The sequence below is a fragment of the Centropristis striata genome, chromosome 22 (assembly GCF_030273125.1).
Source record: "Centropristis striata isolate RG_2023a ecotype Rhode Island chromosome 22, C.striata_1.0, whole genome shotgun sequence".
Lineage (NCBI taxonomy): Eukaryota > Metazoa > Chordata > Actinopteri > Perciformes > Serranidae > Centropristis > Centropristis striata.
In genome coordinates, this window is record NC_081538.1 from 15,023,353 (window position 1) to 15,044,440 (window position 21,088).

At 37.5% G+C, this 21,088-nt stretch overlaps 1 protein-coding gene across 1 annotated transcript in view; it reads left to right on the forward strand.

The window, feature by feature from the left end:
- The first annotated feature begins 7,067 nt into the window (after positions 1-7,067).
- LOC131960578 (monocarboxylate transporter 2-like) overlaps positions 7,068-21,088 on the forward strand; it is a 50,371-nt gene continuing 36,350 nt past the window's right edge. Inside the window, exon 1 of the mRNA XM_059325827.1 lies at positions 7,068-7,410. The gene's annotated coding sequence lies outside the window, so the exon portion shown is untranslated. The remainder of the gene's footprint in view (positions 7,411-21,088) is intronic.

A 21,088-nucleotide genomic window follows, 5' to 3' on the forward strand; every position in this document is an offset into this window, starting at 1 on the left:
CTCAGAAGTACCTGCCTCGGGTAGGTACTTTCTGAGCCGCTACTAACTAGTCGACGCTGATTGGATACGGTTGAGGCGGAGATTACGCACATGTGTGATTCATTTGCAGACTGGTGCAAACTGGACGCTGAGGGGTTAACATCTCCTGCAGCTAGGAGAGACTGCTGCGGGAGGGCTGGGCCGCTTGTGAGTGCTTTGGGACAGTGCCTGCTACTCGTTAAGAAGAGTAGGAACGAGTCCCCAAAAGTCTCCAATAACACCAGAAAAAGTCACTAGATTTTTCGTTTGTCGCTTTTAAAAAAAAGAGTCGCTAGAGGGGTCTAAATAGTCACTAAACTTACTTGCTTACTTGCTTAGCTCACTTGGCAAAACTGCTTGCCGCGTCAGTCTGTTGTCACATTCGTACTCAGAATCAGAATCAGAAGCTTTTATTGTCATTGCACAGAGTAACAAGTACTAGTACAACGAGATTTACCATCAACCAGTCTGAAACGTATAAAACACACATACAATATAAGAGAGGTGGACAGGACAGGGAGACAGAGATGAAAGAAAAGAAATACAGCACAACGTGAGGAGAGGAAAGGAGGAAACAGACTTATGACATGCCACAGGGGAGGGACACAGACCCACTTGACTCGCTGGGGGTATGAATCGTCAAAGGCGTGGGTTGGAGGGGTGGGTAGGGGGAATGTATGCATAGTTAGAGTGTGTAAACCTGAGACCCGCCTTTGCCCAGTGCCTAATCAGTCCCAGTCTCAGCTTGCTGGAATGACAAAAAGCGACAACATAGTGGTTGCTATCGAGACAACCTTGCTAGGCCCCAGACAGCAGCAGACTCCATTGGTTAGCCGCTACAAAAGTAACTATATGGGAACAGAGGCCAAGGGGAACTAACTAGTGGGCATAACCAAAACATTCTTTCCAAAAAGTACTCATAAAGTACTTAGTGGAAACATGCCTATCGTCTGTGTTACCTCACCTAGAAGTTTCTGAAGGCCACTGTGAAGCCCAGTGTAGTGAGAACAACCTGCAACGGCAGCCACCTGTCACTCAAAGTGGCCATGTCCTTAATTATGCAATACTTTACGCCTTAATATAAAAATGGATGATGTATATAAATGTACCCTGGCATGAACAGGGAAATATACGAAGGAGGATTTGGCCCAGGTAGGAAAAAAGTTGAAATACAATTTTGAGAAAAAACTCAAAAAGTTGACTTATTTCTCGAAATTTTAACTTTTTTCCCCACATTGTATGTCAACTTTTTTCTCGAAGTGCAGAATGATTTTGCCCCTCCTCTCATTATTTTTTTCCTACCTGGTCCTAATCTTTTTTGGTAGACATAACTTATAGACAGAGCAAAACCATTTTTTTAATTTTTCGACCAGACTCTAAACATGTTTATTTCTAATGTAAACTTGGCCATTTTCACATGGGGCTCTATGGGGATTGACTCGCTAATGGAGCCAGACTCAAGTGGCCATTCAAGAAACCGCACTTATTGGTACTTCTACCTTGGCTTAACTTTTCAGCCCTGGAAGTTGTGCCTCTGTATTAACTATGTGTTTGTGCTCAAACACTAGTTAGAAACATTTTTGTGTTGATTACACAATTATATTCTTAGAATTAGGTAATTCTGGTAGGAGGCCCCGGGGAAGACCCAGAACACGGTGGAGGGATTATATCTCTCTCCTGGCCTGGGAACGCCTCGGGGTCCCAGGAGGAGCTGGACGTTGTGGCTTCGGAGAGGGGCACCTGGAATTCCCTGCTAAGCCTGCTGCCCCCGCGACCCAGCCCTGGATAAGCGGAGTGAAATGGATGGATGGATGGAATTAGGTAATAAAAGTCTTTTCTTTCTGACTCCTGAAATAATATGAAAGGAATATTCTGAGTATTTTTTCTTAGCTGTGATAGATCAGATGATGAGGAGATGATTGCCAGCTGTGACAGTGGGAAGGGCTACACTGAGTGGCAGTTCTTATGTTTCACAAGACATGGAGGAGACGTGCAGTTAGGAGTAGAATGTTTTTGTTACTTTTGTCATTCATAAGAATGAATGAGCCAACTGTTTGGCAACTGCTGCGTAATGATTTGGTTTCTATGATTCTATTTCGAACATGTGAGTCAAGCAGAGCCCTGTTCAAGATGGCACAGTTCAAATGAAAGACAAAGAACAGGCCACAACAACACTTCAGTCATTTTAATCAAACAAATTAAAAAAAAAATGTTTATTGCAACAGCAGGATATCTTTTAGTTATGAGGTGTTGCCTAAAACTCAAACTCGTCACTTTTTCAGCCCACTCTTTGCTGATTTATGATAAAACTGGGGATCTGAGGGTCATTTGTACTCAATTTTGGACAAATGTGACAATTGAGTATCCTAAAATCAAAATAATTTTTGAAAAATACATATTTGATTGGACCAGGATGTGTTTCATGGAATATATAATCTATTGTGTCATTTGGACACACACCATGATTTCCTGAACATACACTGTTAAAAAAACTGTTGTTTCATATTTAAGATTGCCATTTTATTCCATATTTTACCATCTGATATAAAAAGTTTTTCCATCAAAAGAAATGCTGTTCTGCCATATAATTGACAAGAAAATACTTTATAAATGCTGCATAGATTAAAGATTTTACCATTAAATATTACAGTATATTTAGATATGGTGTTTACAGGGAGAAAAAGTATTTTTACAAATATATATATATATGTATTTTTACAGATATATATATATAACAGTATATTTTTGCATTTTTTTTGTATTTTTAAAAAAAACTGCAAAACACTGTTTTGGCTGATATATTATAACTGAAACTGAATTAACCCATTTATTATTTTACGATTGTTTATTGTCATGGTTTAGCAGTTTTTCACAGTAAGATCTACAGACTTGTACAGTGTACAGTCATGGAAAAAAAATATTATTTTATATCTAGCCATTTTCCATTTTATTGATAATGATTTTGTTTTTTATCAAGAAAACCATGGAAATGTCTAGATATCAGCTCTTACATGAAACCCTTATCAGGTATTTTTGTTGTTATCATTATATTTGTCCAAACAAATGTAACTTTTGTACAAGGCATTAAAATGAACAATAATTTGAAGAAAACGATGGTCTAATATTTTTTTCCTTGACTGTGCTTCAGATAGGCTTGACAAAATGTAAAGCAAACACTCCCTGACAGGAGGTAAGAATAGAGAGCATCTCTCAAAGTTATATTCAGCAACTTTGCAACTGATGCATTTAAGGAATGAAAATTTAATGACCAACTCCTCGGGCAGCATCATCTGAGCTCAGAAAAGGGCAGTTTCCTCTTTTAGTTTGGTCCACAGGAAAATTATGCATTTCACCAAATAACAGCACGGAGATGCCTGAAAAGGAACCAAAAACACAAGGCATTATGGGGAAAATTGAGATACATGCAAACACATTTAATGCTCAAATTGAGCAATTTCTTATTCATGTGTCCTTAATTGGCAATAAACACCACAGAGGAAGAGTAGAGGCTAGTTAACGCTGAAGTTACAGGAAGGAGAATCATGGGTAATTTGTGTGTAAGCAACTGGACCTAAACAAACCACCCTGAAGCAAGGTTATTATAGTTAACGAAAACTCACTTAATAACGAAAACTAGAATTAAAAAAACATTTTGTTAACTGACTAACTGAAACTTTTTGGTTTTTGGTTACAAAACTAACTAAAGCTAACTAAAATGATTATGAAAATGTCCTTAGTTTTCGTCTTTGTCAACTTTTTTCATACGTAAACCTTTTGGTAGATATGAAACCTATTGTTGTTGTTGTTTTATGACTTAGTAAACTTATTGGGGCTGAGATGGATCAGACAAAGGAAATAAAGGCAACATTTATAGTAAACTTATTGAATCTGGCACCCAACAAATTCCCCATTACAAAAAAACTAAAACTAACACTAAAACTAATAAAAACTAATCTAAAACTAAATATTTTTCTCCCCAAAAACAAAAAAAAATTAAAACTAGCAAACACACTCTAAAAACTAGTGATGTCCCAATGAGGCTTCATGAACCATTTTCTTTATTTTCTGAACCAACTAGATGGCGCTCTCTGTTCAAGAAAGAGCTGAAATCACACTCAATCACCATAGCTTGAGCCTCTTTCCTTATATCAAGAGCGCCATCTAGTGGACTCAGAAACTAAAGGTTCACGAGGCTTTATTGGCAAATCACTACTAAAAACCCACTAAAACTAACTGAATCAAAAAAAAAAAATTGACAACAAAAATTAAAACTAAAACTAATGAAAAATCCAAAACTATTATAACCTTTAAATGAGTTAATATAGGTCTTATCCTGCTGTATGTCAGTTTTTGTTCTTGGTCCAGGCTTACACAAACAGTAGACAAAAACATAAAGTGGAAAATGACTCACAGCGAAATGAAGAAATGACTCGGCAACTGTTTCGATTAGGTAGGAAATACTTCTGAAAATGAATTGAGTGAGTCATTAGAAATACCAGGATCAAAGCTGGAATTCATGACGTTTGAATTGGTAGCAGTTTGTCAGATGGTTTCTATGTTGGTTACTTCATCTGACCGCCATTGTATTTATGTTCTTAAATGTCTTCTTCACATTTGGCAAGTCGCTCTGACCATATGTACAGGCTTCACTGTGACCCTTTCACATTAATCCAACGGATTGAGCTCAAATGACCCAGATTGAGTTTTCCGCTGGTGATGCCAGCAGCTTTATGCACGCAAACATTTAGGGGGAAGACTACATCTGATGTTGAAAGAGTAAAAGTCAATGTACAGGAAATCAATCTGCAACCTTTCTGACCAGCATTTCAACTGCTTTCAGTGCCTGAAAGGTCAACTGACTGTTTGACTTGTTTCTGCATGTTCACTCAATCAGCGATCATCGCTTGAATTGACACTTCAGCTTCATTCAGTGTTACTCTAGTATAATGGATTTACTTAAGAAAAAATATTTGCCCTATTTTTCTGAACTAATGAGATGGTTACTCCAGAATTCTGAGGAAAAAAAATAAAGAAAATCATCTTATTAGTTCCCAAAAAATTGGTAAGTATGTCTTTATTTTAGAGGATTTTTTTCTATGAAAATTTTATTCAAAAAAAATTTGATAATAATCTTGATTGGTGACGTGAGGTGGGTCTAATGCATTGGCAAGAGACCCGTGAGTGCGAGTTATATTAGTATTCAACAAATTCACAGTTGTCTTGAAAGGAGGAGGAGCTTTTCTTTCAGTATTACAATTTTATAAGTTTATTTCTGCTGTTAAGTTGGGCATTTTAACATGAGGGTCTATGGGGACCAGGCTCCAACCTCTGAGCAGTGAGGCAAACCAGGAAGTGCCTTAAGCTGCATTCTACCAAAAATTCCAGCAGGGGGTGCTGACGGCACAAAAGCATTTTGGTCCATTCATTTCAATACAAAATGAGAAAACCTCTCACTTGATTTATTACCTCAGAATTTTTTTTAGGACAACACTACGATCTTAATCTTAATTAATAGTGTAAATAATGTCCCCATGTGGAAGTAAATAGATGATAAAGAATCTTAGGATTTGGGGCGTGGCTACCTTTGATTGACAGGTCACTAACAAGGCGAGACGTTTAGCTGTTTGGTCTCACAACTTTAACCCTTTCGCACTGTGTTTCCACAGTTTATCTGAACATTTTGTTCATTAAAAATGTCTTGTTCAGCATTTGGTTGGACTATTAGAAATCGGCAGTTCATTTTTTCAGGTAAGTAACATACATTTTGTTTTTGTTTTTGGTAGCCAAAATGAACATCCCAGTTAATGCTAACATGAATTAGCAGCGGCTTCGCTCAGTCAGGTTATGGATGGGCGTGTAGTGCCGTGTCGTCAGTCAGTCAGATCCTTTCATTCCTCCCCAGTCCAAATATGGTCTGCTCCCAGTTTACGAAAATAAGATGGCTACGTTTGTAAAGAAAGATGGTGACGAGTGTAATGCTGAACTCTATGCTTCAAACAGGCAGTCCACAAATCGATGGGTGACTTCACTGTCACTACATCCATTATTTGTTCGTTTTTCTTCTTTTCCCCCTCCCCTCTCCTCACGTTATGCTGTATTTCTTTTCTTTCATCCCTGTCTCCCTGTCCTGTCCACCCCTTTGTCATATTGTATGTATGTTAAGTATATGTTTGGACCGGTTGATGGCTAATTTCGTTGTCCTAGTACTTGTTACTCTGTGCAATGACAATGAAGGCAATTCTGATTCCGATTATTTACAGTCTATGATGGGGACTTGCTTTTGGAGCCAGCCTCAAGTGGCCATTTAAAGGAACTGCACTTAGTGGTACTTCAGCCCTGGAAGTTGTCCCTCTGTGTTAACCATGTGTTTGTGCTCAAACACTAATAAGAAACATTTTTTTGTGTTGATTACACAATTATATTCTTAGAATCAGGTAATATAAGTCTTTCCTTTCTGACTCCTTAAGTTTTTTTTCGCACTTCCACACTCGCTTTTATCAGTACATCATAATATTTAAGTTCCAGGATTACATGTTTTTTTTATGTACAGGCAAATATTTTTGGACAGCTATGGATTTTGAAAATGGGTGTAGTTTCCCTTTAACTTTTCAAGCAAAATGTAAAAATTACACTGTTTTAGCATCATAACTGTTATTTATTTATTTCGATAGGCCTAGATAGATAGATAGATAGATAGATAGATAGATAGATAGATAGATAGATAGATAGAATTTTAATTCAAAATATCTTTGTGTTCTGGGAAAATTTTCATTGCTTTTTTTGTGATCAATTTTTTTTTTATTGAAAAATGTACAATATATAAACATTCACATCATATGCACTATTTCCCCCCACATAGCAATGTAAACAGAGACAAAGTCTCTTGTACATTCTCAGGAAGACAACAATATTAGAACCCCTGTACCACCCCTGTACCACCCCACCACAACCCCACCCCAAAGCGGCTCCCGATGAACCTCCCTCCCTGGATCTCTCCCCAAATAAAAATATGAAAATTTTCATCGCTTTTGACGTTTTGTAGGCCAAAGTGAAAGTGTTGGTTGCAGCCCTTAGGTTTCAGAACGCTTTATCAGCACTTAACAGATAACCGCCAGCGTTTTCATCTCCTTGCATGCGACCCTCAGACCACAGAAACAGCACGGTGGCCAGGAGCAGGCTGATGCGGTGTTGTGAACTGACTGAATGGTTCGAAGCAGCGCCGCCCCTCTGTAGCCCGCAGCAGCCTCACGTCAGGCAGCCAGCCGCTCACTCAGGAAATTCAAACCCAGATCCTCCACAGCACACAGACACACGCATCTCTCTGCTCCAAGGTCACCGAGCCGGCAGCCCGAACAGGACACACACACACACACACCTCCATTCCCCTCTAAGGTAAAGTACCATTTAACGCCTCTTTCTATCTGACAGCGCTGAGACGAGCCTCCGCTCCCGGTATCGGAGGATTAAGCGGCTTTCGGCGTTCCCGGGACGCCGCGGTATGCAGAGATGAGCATACATGTGCTGCGATGAATGAGAAATATATCGAGAGAAAGGCTTAGGCTGCGTTAGTGTGTGTTTGATACATTTTGTGATGCGTTCAGGAGTATTTGGAAGGGTGTAAATCCCTCTCCGTGTTGCCATGCGGCCCATTCATTGAGGAAATGATTTAAATAAAATCTTGTGGTTTTTCCTGCTACTTTGAATGAGCGCTCGGTTTAGCCTGTAGGCCCTGGGCATTTGGACTGGCTTCATCCGGTCCTATCCTTACATCAGCAGCATCAGATGATTACTCTGCAGTGCTGGAGAATCTCCCTGCTCTTACATCTTGGCAGACCTGGTTTTTCCCCCCAATGGGGGTCCAACTTTTACAGGTTTTCCTTGATTGACTGACACTAGATCTATTTTAATCTCAGGATGGGATCAGGAGTTTTTCCTTGCTTAAGTTTGGCACAAGATGAGGATGTTTCACTCCAGGTCAGCTGGTGAGCTGTAAAAATAACTTCACATGTCATTGGTTTCCCCTGGAAAGCACTACTGCTGCCTATTAATATACACTGAGCAGGATAACAATAGAAATAGAAAAATGAAATGAAAAATTAACAACTGTAAATTTTAGAACATGTCCTCCAAGTTTTATTATTACTATTTAAATATTTATTTTATTTGTAAACATGATTATTATTGTTTTGATATATGATTTGCCTCCCCCTAGGTTTTAACACGTATCTTCTTAATTTTTGTATGCGAACGAAAGAAAAAAATCCCCAATAAAGTTGAAAAAAAAAAGAAATAGAAAAATGAAATCAGTTTTTTATTTTCCTCTCTTGCAGCTAGATTGCTGCAAAAGAGCATCACAAACATTTTAAAGCAAGTTTGTGCCATATTTAGTGAACAGCAGCCACTGTGACCAAATGTAACAATATGCCATAGTGTAGAGTATTTAAACAATGCATTGATAGCAGTTAACCACTAAAATATTGCTTTACTTGGCTCTCTCAGTGATGCTAATATAAAACTTTTCTAACAAGGTCACTTTACGTAGGGCTGGGCGATGTATCGATATAAAAAAACATTTCATTTTCGATATATTTTTAAATGTGATATGGAATTGGACCATATCACATGTATTGATATTGTTCAATTTTTTATTTCTTTATATATAAATGCTGCCCTCATTGGGGTTTGTCATATTTAGTTCATTTGTAATGTCCGTTATTCTTTTCTCATATAAATATATTTATTTCAGAAAAAGATTTGCCTATTTTATTTCATAGGCAATTTTTATTTAAGATATTTTTTATTTAAATGTGAGCTTTGTGGAGCTCTGATTTAAAAAAAAAAAAAAAAAAAAAAAAAAAAAAAAAAAAAGGTACTATTGTTGTTCTACAGTATTTATGTTCACTTAAATAAATGGTTTCAATAAAACTACTTGTGACATGGCTGGCTTTGGCTGAACATTTGCTCTCACTTTGCGATAAATATATCGGGATATGACTTTTGGTCCATATCGCCCAGCCCTAACTTTACAAAGAGTTATATTATTCATATTCATATTACATGTGAGCAAAAAATGTAAATTCTATATGTGAATTAACTACGTTTACGTTTCAGCTCATGCACCATTTTTGCCAACTTATGCCAAGTCGTTGTGCCAATTTGCGTGGGCATCCATGTGAATTTTCACAGTTGGTCATTTATTTACCCACTTATTCCGACATCACTTAAATGCAGCATCATCTAACTCAACTTTGCTAACACTAGCCAATATTGCTATATCAATTAAAACACTTTAGTAAATTGCAATTACTCATTTTTTTTCTTCAGGAAGAGGGACAGTATTTTTATTTTAAATATATATTAAGACAAAAACATAAAAAGACATGCCATTATTTTGTCTGTATACTATAACAGCCAGAAGCTGGTTAGCTTAGCTTAGCACATGAACTCGACTGCACAAAAAGCTAGCTTGGCTTTGTCCAAAGCTTTAAAAAAATCCACTCCCCAACACCCAAGCTTACTAATTAACATGTTATATCTTTTTTACTTTTATTAATCTGTACAAAAACCATATAAACAACACTTTGTGGTTTTATGGGTGTATGTGTGGCCAGGTGCAGTCATTTCCTGATGGGTCCAGCTTATATGTACCATGGTAGCAATCAGTTCTCTATCAAAGTGAAAACAGTGTCCTCAAACAAAGTTTACTTGTTGAGGACATTTAGGAAGATATATATACACTGTAAAAAAAAAAACCCTGTTGTTTTTACGGTAAAAAAACGGCAGCTGTGGTTGCCAGAACTTTACCGTAATAAATATGGTGCAACTTTTTCTAATATTACGGTAAAATGATATTAGCACTTTTGATTTCACTTTTAAGATTGTTATCTTATTCCATATTTTACCATAAAAAATTAGAAGTTTTTCCATCAAAAGAAATGCTGTTCTGCCATATAATTGACCAGAAAATACTTTATAAATGCAGCATACATTTCAAGGTTTTACAATTAAATATTACAGTATATTTTTGTTAGATATGGTGTTTAGTACATTTAACAGTGAGAAAAAGTATTTTTACAAAAAATAAATGAAAAAATGACAGTGATGGATTGTATATATATTACAGTATATTTTTGTTACACACGTGGTGCCAGTGTATTTTACAGTGGAGTAATGTATTTTTCCAAAAAGAAAAAATGTAAAAAATACTGTTTTGGCTGATATATACATTTACAGTGTTTCATTGTTACTGAAACACGGTCATGGTTTAGCAGTTTTTCATCGTAAAATCTACAGACATTTTTTTACAGTATATATATATTTTTACCTGATACTGTTTGTGTTGAGAGGCTCATTTGGGACTACAGAATTAACATTCTCGAGTGGCTGTTTAAATAAAGGCTGTTGATTGATGGGGGTTTCACCCAATGTTTTTATGTAAACGTTGCTCCTGTTGACCTCCCAGTTTTACTGGTTCCTGGCCCTTGGCTAAAGCTGCCATACTTAGCATTTTCTGGTTTGTTCAGCCATGTAGTCAGTTGCATGTAGTTTCAATGTGCAGGTGATCTAAACATGTGTAGTTGTCATTTTACACAGATTTTGTTTCCCTAAGCAGTGGCCTCTCTAACCATGTGGGCAGTTAATTACTCAGGCTTCAAAGGTCAACCTTTGCCATGATTACATTTTGTTGATGAGTTCGTATTGTGTGTTTATGCCGTTGACAGCTTTGATGTACAGAGTTGTGCTCCTGTGTATCTTAGAGAAATGAATACTTTTCTGTGTGTTTTATTTTGTTTGGATCAGATTTCTGGATCAAGACCTGGTTCCATGACCCCTGAGGAAAGTTTATTGTGGACACAAAGATGCTTTGTGCAAACAAGACCGCATGATACAGTTCTGTTCTGTTCTGTTCAATAGATTTCCCTTCATGTCTAACAAGGTTAAAACAAAATCTGGAAATATCTGATAGAAAATACTTTCACTTCCATTTGTATTTTTGTTCAAGAAACAATTATGTCATCTGTCATCTTTTCTATATTACAACCCTGACTTATAAAAAAGTTGGAAAGTTTTCTAAAGCTGAATGGGATGCTTTGCAAACCCTTTTGGACATATTTAATTGAAAACTATACAAAGACGGTGTGTTTTATGTTTCAACTGAAACACTTTTGTTTTGGCAACATACACTTTTTCTGAATTCCAAATTTCAGTTTTTATGTAGCATCCCAACTTATTTGAAATTTTGAGATGTATCTTTTCCATTTTTGGACAATTATTTGACAATTTGCAGTTGGGAAACAAGAAGAAGTAGCGGTGTGGCTGGGGCTGGGCGATATGGATCAAAAGTCATATCCCGATATATTGAGGCTGAATATTGATATACGATATATATCTTGATATTTTGATCACAAAGTGAGAGCAAATGTTCAGTCAGAGTCAAATATGACATGTCACAAGTAGTTTTATTAAAACCGTTTATTTAAGTGAACATAAATATTGTATAGCAACAGGAGTACCTTTTTTTTTTTAATCAAAGCGCCATAAAGTGCACATTTAAATAAAAAAAAAAATCCATAAAAATAGCCTATGAAATAAAATAGGCCAATCTTTTTCTAAAATAAATATATTTATATGAGAAAAGAATAACAAATTACAAAATAACTAAATATGACACACCCTAGTAAGAGCAGAATTTATTTATAAAGCAGCTTTAACTATATCGATATATGCGATATGGTCAAATTCCATATCACATTTAAAATTATATCGATATATTTTTTATACCGATGTGTTGCCCAGCCCTAGCGTCCCAATTTATTTGGAATCTGAGATGTATCTTTTCCATTTTTGGACATTTTTTTGACAATTTGCGGTTGGGAAACAAGAAGAAATAGCGGTCTGGCATTAAACGAAGGTCATCTATAAATCTAATTTGTATATTATGGAGAATTCTGAAGTATAGAGAGCATATTAGAAGCACAGCTACACTGATATATCCGTGAATATTTTGGTCGATAAGTAAAAAGATATGAGCGTTATTATATTGTAGTGTTCTCACCAAGGTTATTATAGTTAACGAAAACTAACAAAATAATGAAAACTTGAATTGAAAACACATTTTCGTTAACTGAAATAAAATAAAAATGAGAGTTTTAAAAAAAACGATAACTAACTGAAACTGTATTGTGTGGTTACAAAACTAACTAAAATTATAGTGAAAATGTCCTTTGTTTTCATCTTTGTCAACTTGTTTCATACATAATCCAGTGTTTTCTATTCCTCCACCACTGAGTGTGTGTATTCCTGCTTTGTGGGCTTCCGAGAGAAGCGTGAGTGAAATTACCGTAATGACACCATATTGGCTGTAAAGAGCAACTTGTCAACTTTCAACATTGGAATTTTCCTGTTAGTGCAAACCGTTTAGTTATTATGGTAAAAGTGTCGCCACCGCAACACTGATGTTGTGCTTTCACTGTGTGCAAGTGAAAGTCTTCAATTCAACGTTGATATTACTAATCACATTTCTCTCAGGTACAGCAGAAAATCACAAATCACATTTCAAATCACACTGTATAATCCTTTTTGGTTGATATGAAACGTATTTATTTAGTTCCAACTAAATATCTGCTGGTTAGTGAACATGCAGGAACACATGGTAAATATGTTTACTGAGACTGGGATGTCTACACTAGAACCAAAATTCAAAACACCCAGAACTGTAAGACTTAATAACCTTATTAGTGCTAAGATACAGTAGATAAACCAAAGGAAATAAAGGCAAAATGTATTATGACCTCTTTGAATCTGGCACTAAAACATAACATAACACTAAAACTAATAAAAATAAACTAAAACTTGCATTTTCTAAAAATAAAAACTAAACTAAAACTAATAAAAACTAAACTAAAACTAGCATTTTATGAAAATAAAAACTAAACTAAAACTAGCATTTTATGAAAATAAAAACTAAACTAAAACTAAAATAAAACTACCAAACTCACTCTAAAACCAAATTCAAGCTAACTGAATTAGAAAACAAAAATTCACAACATAAATTAAACTAAACTAATGAAAAATCCAAAACTATTATAGACTTGATTCTCATTATGTAACAGAAGATGTACCTATATGTTTAGAACTTTGCCCTCAGGCACCCTTAGTGTCATGTGTATATAACATATTGCCCAATTCATTTCAGTCATGGTCGATGCAAATTCCTAACCCTACTTTACATATGTTCTGTTAAATCATGTCAAGTCATAAAATCTGAAGGTATAAACACATATATGTAACGGACATCTGTGCCTGTGACCTTCATGATGTGTTCGGAGGTGTGGAGCGAAACAGGAGCTTGTGATTGGATGTTGGATGTGTGTGTTGGCAGCTCACATGGAAAAGTAGAATGCATGGCGTTCCCAGCATGCTATTGTGTCCACAAAGGTGTAGTTGGTAAAATGCCGGTCTTGATGTCAAATTGCCAAGAAGCTCTGCGTAAATGTGCCGTTTCTTTCAGTAAATACCAGTCTGTGAGACTCTGTTTTGTGTTCTGGTTTTAGTGTTCGGAGGTGTGTTGACGGAAATGTATCGCTCCACTTGAAAGTTTTTTAATCAGGTTTCGTCTCCAAGAATAAGCTCATGGGCTTCAAAGTTCAGAGGCTGACAATTGAGTAGAAAGGGTATTATAGTCTTAGTATATTTTATGGGAAGACCCCCTGCCTGGTGGCCTTTCTGGATCTTAAAGCAGCTTTCAGAGGCGGCCATTGTTTCTGTGGGGTTTCTCCTGTTTGTTGGTGCTCAAGATCAAGGGCAAGTGTGTTTACGGAGTCTCCAAAGTGAGATTAGATGCCGATTAGAGGAGTGATTCTGATGGGGTTAATGATGAACTATTCCTAAAACAAAGTGAGCAATGTTACTCGAAGGTTACCTTAGAGCTAATCTTGCATTGCCATAACTTAAAGTGGCATGTGACTGGTGGGGGTGGGCAGGTGTAGCGAGGGTCATGCTGGCAGCCGCTGACTGTAGAGGTCAGGTTTCTTTTTGTAGTCTGACAGGGCTTACAGCACCTGTTTATCTCAGCATTAAACTTGAACTGTGTAATACTTCTGCTGCAAGGTCTCAACAAATATTACACTTTAGAGGCAGATATATATATATATATATATATATATATATATATATATATATGGGTCAATGACATGATCTAACCCAGTGTCAGTTGGTGAAACCAGGTACTTTTTTCCCATAAAAATCTTATTATATACAGGAAAATAAATGTAAACTAAAATGAGGGAAAAAAATACAATCCACGTGTACATTGCAACACTATGATATAGGGTTGGGCGATATGGCCCTAAAATAATATCATGATATTTCAGGCAATTTTTGCGATAACGATTATTCTTCATGATATTACGAAATACTTAAAAAGATTTGGAAAATATTATTTTTTTAGTCTGTATAAATTAATAAAAATCTAAAATGTAGTGTGAAGTGCAAATCTCAACAGTTGCCAAATACAAAAAAATGTACTCTTGACTCTTGAGTATGAGCAAATAATAAAAATAACCATTTAGGGGTTTCGGGGGCATATTTTAATGACATTTTGTAAAGGAGAATAAAGGTTCTTGTATGTTTTATTTAAGGCATCTTATTTTGACAGTCTTCTTGTAAGTTCTGTGGTGGATTCTGTTAACACACCGTGCTCTTATTTTGAAAGCTGCATGTGTTTAGCGACAGAGAGTAAGTAGCTTTTTGTGACTAAAACAACTTTAATTGTTAGCCTTACGCCACTACATCAAGAAGTAGGAATGTTGCCAATATCATATGCATTTTTTTTAACCATAAAAAAAATATAGCGATATTATTGTGAACAATACGATACCCTAATATGGTATATAACAAATTTTACATAATTTGTCAAAACTTTAGAAAATATTGTATATATCGTCAATATTGACAAAATGTGTAAATGAAGAAATACGCAAAAAAATGCCATTTGATGTTTGTTTTTTTTAAGTGAAGTTATTATGTGTATAAGTCCACTGAGATACACTGTAGGTGGATCAAGTATTTAATATTTATCATTCTTTTATAGTTACAGCCATTTGACATCTTGCCAACCCTTATTTGTTACTGACCCATATATACCGTAAAGAAAAACGTATACAGGTTAAATAGGAATGTCTTCTTGCCCCTGACTCTGATATAGCCATGTTTCCACCCCGGCACCTGTCAATCAGCTAACCTTCTGTTGCCCTTCTTTGCAGTTCATGTCCTGCAGACCTTCACAAAAGCCCACATTAAGAAATTATTATAAAGCAATCACTGGTCGACCTTTAACTATCAGTGAAAGTAGAAAAGAACAAGTCCACTTAACAACCAAGAAGTCAAAAGAAAGCTTTAATGAGTGGGAAGAATGAAAGAAAGGAATTCCTTTTCTTCTGAATGGTACCTTTGCAGTTCTTTTCTTCCTGTTTTAATTGCCATTAAAGGCTGGCTCCAAAAAGTCTGTTTTTAATTCTGTATAATAGTCCAATTTTCTCTCAAAATAGAAAGTTGGTTATCCTTCCACTACATGAAGTTTGAGTTGAACTTCATATACAAATTATCTAATCTTGGTGCTGTTTGAGTTATTGCTTCATTTAGAGATATTCAGGCTTAAAGCTGCAGCAGGCAATTTTTTTTAAATATTAGCATCAGTTGCCTGTGTAATGTAAAGGGTGACTTATAGTTTGCAGCCCACATAGGGCTGGGCGATGTATCGATTATAAAACATATATCGATATATTTTTAAATGTGATATGGAATAAGACCATATCGATATAGTTAATTTTTTTCTCTTTTTATATGTAAATGCTGCCCTTACTAGGTTTTGTCATATTTAGTTATTTTGTAATGTTTGTTATTCTTATCATAGAAATATATTTATTTCAGAAAACGATTGGCCTATTTTAAACTCATCTCTCACAGACTCTGTCTCTCTAATACATATTCTCCCTCATTCCCTTAAGGGTAATTAAATTTCCACGGAAAGCGGGTGGATGTGTATTTTTCTAACGTCCAGTGTAGGAAAGATTGAGTCAGAGAGTGAGCCAGAGAGAGTTCATGACACTCAAAACAGACAAGCACTGTTGGGTTCTACTCAGTAAAAAGTGCAATATTTGATCTGCAACTGTGTATTGAAACATAAAGTTAACCTTGTAAGAGTAGCATACTGTGTGATTATGGCCAGGTAAAGTGGCTTACGTATTTTCATAAAAGCTGAGGTGTATTTCTCAGACTCCACTCCAGCTCTCTCACCCAGTGAGGGAGCAGTACGGTGTGAAGCGTTCATGTCGGAGTTGACAGTTGATTTTGAGACAGATCTGGTGGAAGTGGAGATCTGATCTTGATTAATACAACAGTAGTGGTGGCTGACTGGAAGTGCTTGGAGAAGGTGTAGAGACCATAAACAAAGAAAGAAGGCAGACGGCTAGGCTAAAGCTAACTCCTAATCAGCTGTCACTACCCAGCATTACAGCCATTAAGGGGGAAGAGTGGCCACCGGGAAAGTCTCAGGCCACACCCTCTCAAAAGTTGGCTCACTTTACGTGTCTCCACTACAAAAAAACCCCCAGAGGGATTTAGGAGATGCGACGGATTAAACACAGGAGACGCAACTGTGGCCGCCATCGCTAACTGTGCACAACATCAGTAGCTGATCATAAACAAAGAAGCATGGCTAATTATGCACATCGTCTCCGCTGATCATAAACATAGTGAACGTGAATTAACCGGCATCGGTAACTGTGCACAGAGTGTCCGGTGCTTATTGTAAACAAACAGAGATCGCTAAGTGAACACCTCATGCAGCAGCAGCACATACACACTGTACTGCTACAGAGCTAACTGTTAGCCGGCTCTGTGACTGCAGCTGGGAGAGACTGCTGCAGGATGACTGTGCCACTTCGACTTGTTCTTACTCCTCTTAACGAGCCGCCGGCCCCCGCAGCTCGTTAAGAAGAGCTGAAAAGTCGCTAAGTTGGCAACACTGCTTCGCTGGCTTTTACAAATGGCGTGTGTTGTTGTGGCGGCGAGCACTACGTCACATCCTGCTTAGCGATCTATCCAATCGGTGACCGGGGTTTTTTCAGAGGAGAAAAAAGACCCTGCTCTTCAACAGGGACAAAAAAAGTTGTGTGAAAAGCCCGCTCCGGACGGCTCGTATTCAAATTAGGGGCGTTTGGCGAGTGCGACCTGCCTCATTCTGGGTATTGCCCGGTAGTGGAAACAGCCCTCATATCGTATAGGGATGAACTGTGGTTGTGGATGACCACTTAGAAATGGATTTTGTACTGCAACATCATGATTTTCACCAAAACATGGTTCAGCGGTGACGTTCCCGATAGCACCATTAATGCTAGCGGGACGCTATGTCCTCCAGTCCCATTCTTAAGAGGGACCTGATAAAACCTAGTGGCCACAGTGTCATGTACAGGGAATAATTGGTCGCCACAGAGTGACTACAAAGGACCAGGGGCCATTGCGCCCTGGTTAATGTTGAACCCTGCAACTTTAACGGTACTGGTTCAGTGTCGCGTCTCCCATTGGTGCTGTTTCAAAACGTTAGCAGCGGTTTTCAGCAAAAAATCTCTGTTAAACCCATTATATACTATTCGACCAAATGATAGAAAAAGTTAGCAACTACCTGGTGAACATAAGGTGTGTTTCGGCTGAGTACTTTTTGGAAAGAGTTCCCCTCGGTCTCTGTTCCCATACAGGTACTTTTGTAGCGGCTAACCAACAGAGTCCGAATGTGACAACAGACTGACGCAGCAAGCAGTGTTGCCAACTTAACGACTTTGTCACTGTATTTAGCGACTATTCAGACCCCTTTAGCGACTCTATTTCAAAAAAGCGACTAGCGACAAATCTAGTGACTTTTTCTGGTGTTATTGGAGACTTTAGGAGACTCGTTCCTACTCTTCTTAACGAGTAGCGCCATCCCAAAGCACTCACAATTGGCCCAGTCCTCCCACAGCAGTCTCTCCCAGATGCAGTCAGCAGAACAGGAGCTGTTAACCCCTCAGCGTCCAGATTGCACCAGTCTGCAAATGAATCGCGAAATCGACGCTCAGTAGCGGCTCACAGAGTACCTAGCCGAGGCAGGTACTTTCTGAGCCGCTACCTGAGCCGCTTACTGGTGAAGTTGGGTGGATTTTGGGCGAATCCTTTCTCCCAAGTCACACCCATAGCAGCTTACTAGCAGGAAAAGTACCTAATGCGAACGCGCCTATTGTGTAGCATTTAGCAGCTGTGCAGTGTTGGCATGCAGTTTGCTTCCCCATTTTACCAGATTTCAATTTGTAGGTTCAGAAATGACCGCGATGATGACAAACACTAGAATCCAAGTTTCAGAAACCTACCAGGGACTTAATGTCTCTTGATGCATGAGCTGTGGTTGCTTCTGGCCTCTCACCATGGTAGCCACACCCACATGCACCTCCTTCACTGAAACTCACCTGTAATACAACACTGGGGTCTTAGCCTGGCCCTTGTTGTGAATTAAACCTGAGATCCCGTTTCTGTCTATGCTACAAAGAATGCGGTCTTTTAGGCTTCCTGCCAAGATACTAAGTGATGTTCTTGGAGGACAAACAGACACACACACTCATGGAGTTGCACTCTTATAGTGTAGGACTGTGTAACCCAGCCTGATGAGGTTTTGCCAGTTGGATGATTTGATTATTGAAACACTATTTTTGTACCTGGACTCCTGCCGTCTCCTTGATGTTCTGTTGTTCTAACAGTCCCACTAAAGTAAAGACAGCAGGTCATTCCAAGTACATGCAGGAGACGCTGGACCAGAACAAACCGTGTGTTCGGCCCAGCGACACAGTTTGCACACTGTGTGTGTGTGTGTGTCCGTGGTTCATGTGTTTCAAAAAAATCAAAGCTCCATAAAGTGCACATTCAAATAAAAAATAAAAAAGACATAAAAATAGCCTATGATATAAAATAGGCCAATCTTTTTCTAAAATATGTATATTTATATGAGAAAAGAATAACAAACAATACAAAAGAACTGAAAATATGACAAACCCTAGAAAGGGCAACATTTATGTATGAAGCTGCTTGCAGAGCAAATTTTAAACTATATCGATATATCAAAATGAGGTGAAACGAAGGTCATCTATAACTTTAATATGTACATTTTGGAGAATTTTGAATTATAGAGAGCATATAAGAAGCACAGCTATACTGATATATCAGTGTATGTTTGTCGATAAGCTGCAGTTTGCCTGGAGCAAGGATCACAGTGCAAATTTGAACTATATCGATATATGCGATATGGTCCAATTCCATATCACATTTAAAAATATATATTGATATATCGCCCAGCCCTAGACAGGTAGAGCTCCCTGTCTCACTCCTCTCCATGGCAATCTTCAAATCTTATTGGCATTCTTGTCAGCCCTACTTCCCAGTTAGTTTGGACTGAAGTGTGGTGCCCAACAAACCAAACTGCAGATGATGGATATTTTCAGGCACCTTGGTGTCACCAGAGTTCGATTTGCCTCGCCTCACCTGCGTTTTTAATCCACCTTTCAGAACACGGCAGCCCGTCACTCACTCCTCTGTCAGCTGCTCTTTAGTCAGTGAAGGACACAGAGGAGATGGCACATGATGATGATGATGATCTGAGCTTCTAAAGCAAAGCGGAAGTGTTGACATTGTAGTGACTTAACGGTGACTTTGCTTTGTTTGACTTCTTTCGTACTTATGTGGTTGATCGCAAACCAAATTCGTCAAACTTGTCTAGAAGTGTGCCTCGTCCCTTCTCCTTAGCTGCTCTTTTCCGCTCAATCTGTTTCCGAGCTTCATATTCCAACCCATCAACTTAAGCTGCTTATGAGTTCTGAGGTTTGTCCGTACATTGTCGTCACGTTCAATCAATCAAAACTAATATCTACACTGAGTGCTGCTGCGGACAGCCTGTAATCTGATTAGCATGGATTAGACCCACTGTATGGGAAGGTATAATCTCTAACTTTGATTAAAGGGGCAATACAACGAATATATACAGAGGATTATATGTCTTCAGCTGCTCCGTTATAGCATAAATTAGAGAGGCTTTCCTAGTGTTCAGTCGTCCGAATGAGAATTATAGAAAGAACACACATCCAAAAAGGTGCAGATCGGCTTATATAAAAAAAAAAATCAGTTGAAAATACTGCACACTTATCTCTGTGTACGTTAAATTAGTTTTGTTTCCTAAACTTACACCCTGATGAAGGCAGATGGATCATGTTGATGATTATTTTTAATGATCCAATACATTGTCCTCTTAACTACATGAGAGAAGTGTGTAGTATATTATACTACATTTTTTCTAGTATTCTGTTAAATCCAGGTATAATCACTGTGAGGTATAATGTGTAGGCAACCATAATTACAAAATAAAAGCCCCCAAAGTTTGATTGTTTGCAAAGGAATAAATCTTACACTAATTGATTTAATTCCGGTAAAATACATAGTCTCTGTCAAATTGTATTCATCATTGTGATGATTTTTAAATATGTGTATCACTTGTAGGGCTGGGCGATATGGACCAAAAGTCATATCCTGATATATTTAAGCTGAATATCGATATATGATATATATCCTGATATTTTATCGCAAAATGAGAGTAAATGTTCAGTTAAAGTCAAAGCCAAAATTACCTGTCAAATTTGTTTTATTGAAACCGTTTATTTAAGTGAACATAAATACTGTATTACTGCAGGATTAGCTTTTTAAAAAAAGCAAAGCTCCTTAAAGTGCACATTTAAATAAGAAATATCTACCCAGCAATAAATACAAGACCAAATAAAAAAATGTAGAATGTTCAGTAAAGCGTTTAGATGTTCTTTGGAAAGTCTGGGTGTGGACTAATTGAACACAGGCATGTACAGTGCGTGCTTCGTTGGTTTCACCATGTAACACTGGACATTAATGCTAATTTGTTTCCTTTTAGAAATGTATTAACAAAGTCATTGATTTAAGTGTTTGTAATTATTTCGACGGCAATCTCCGGCCTGTGTACTGCCAGCAG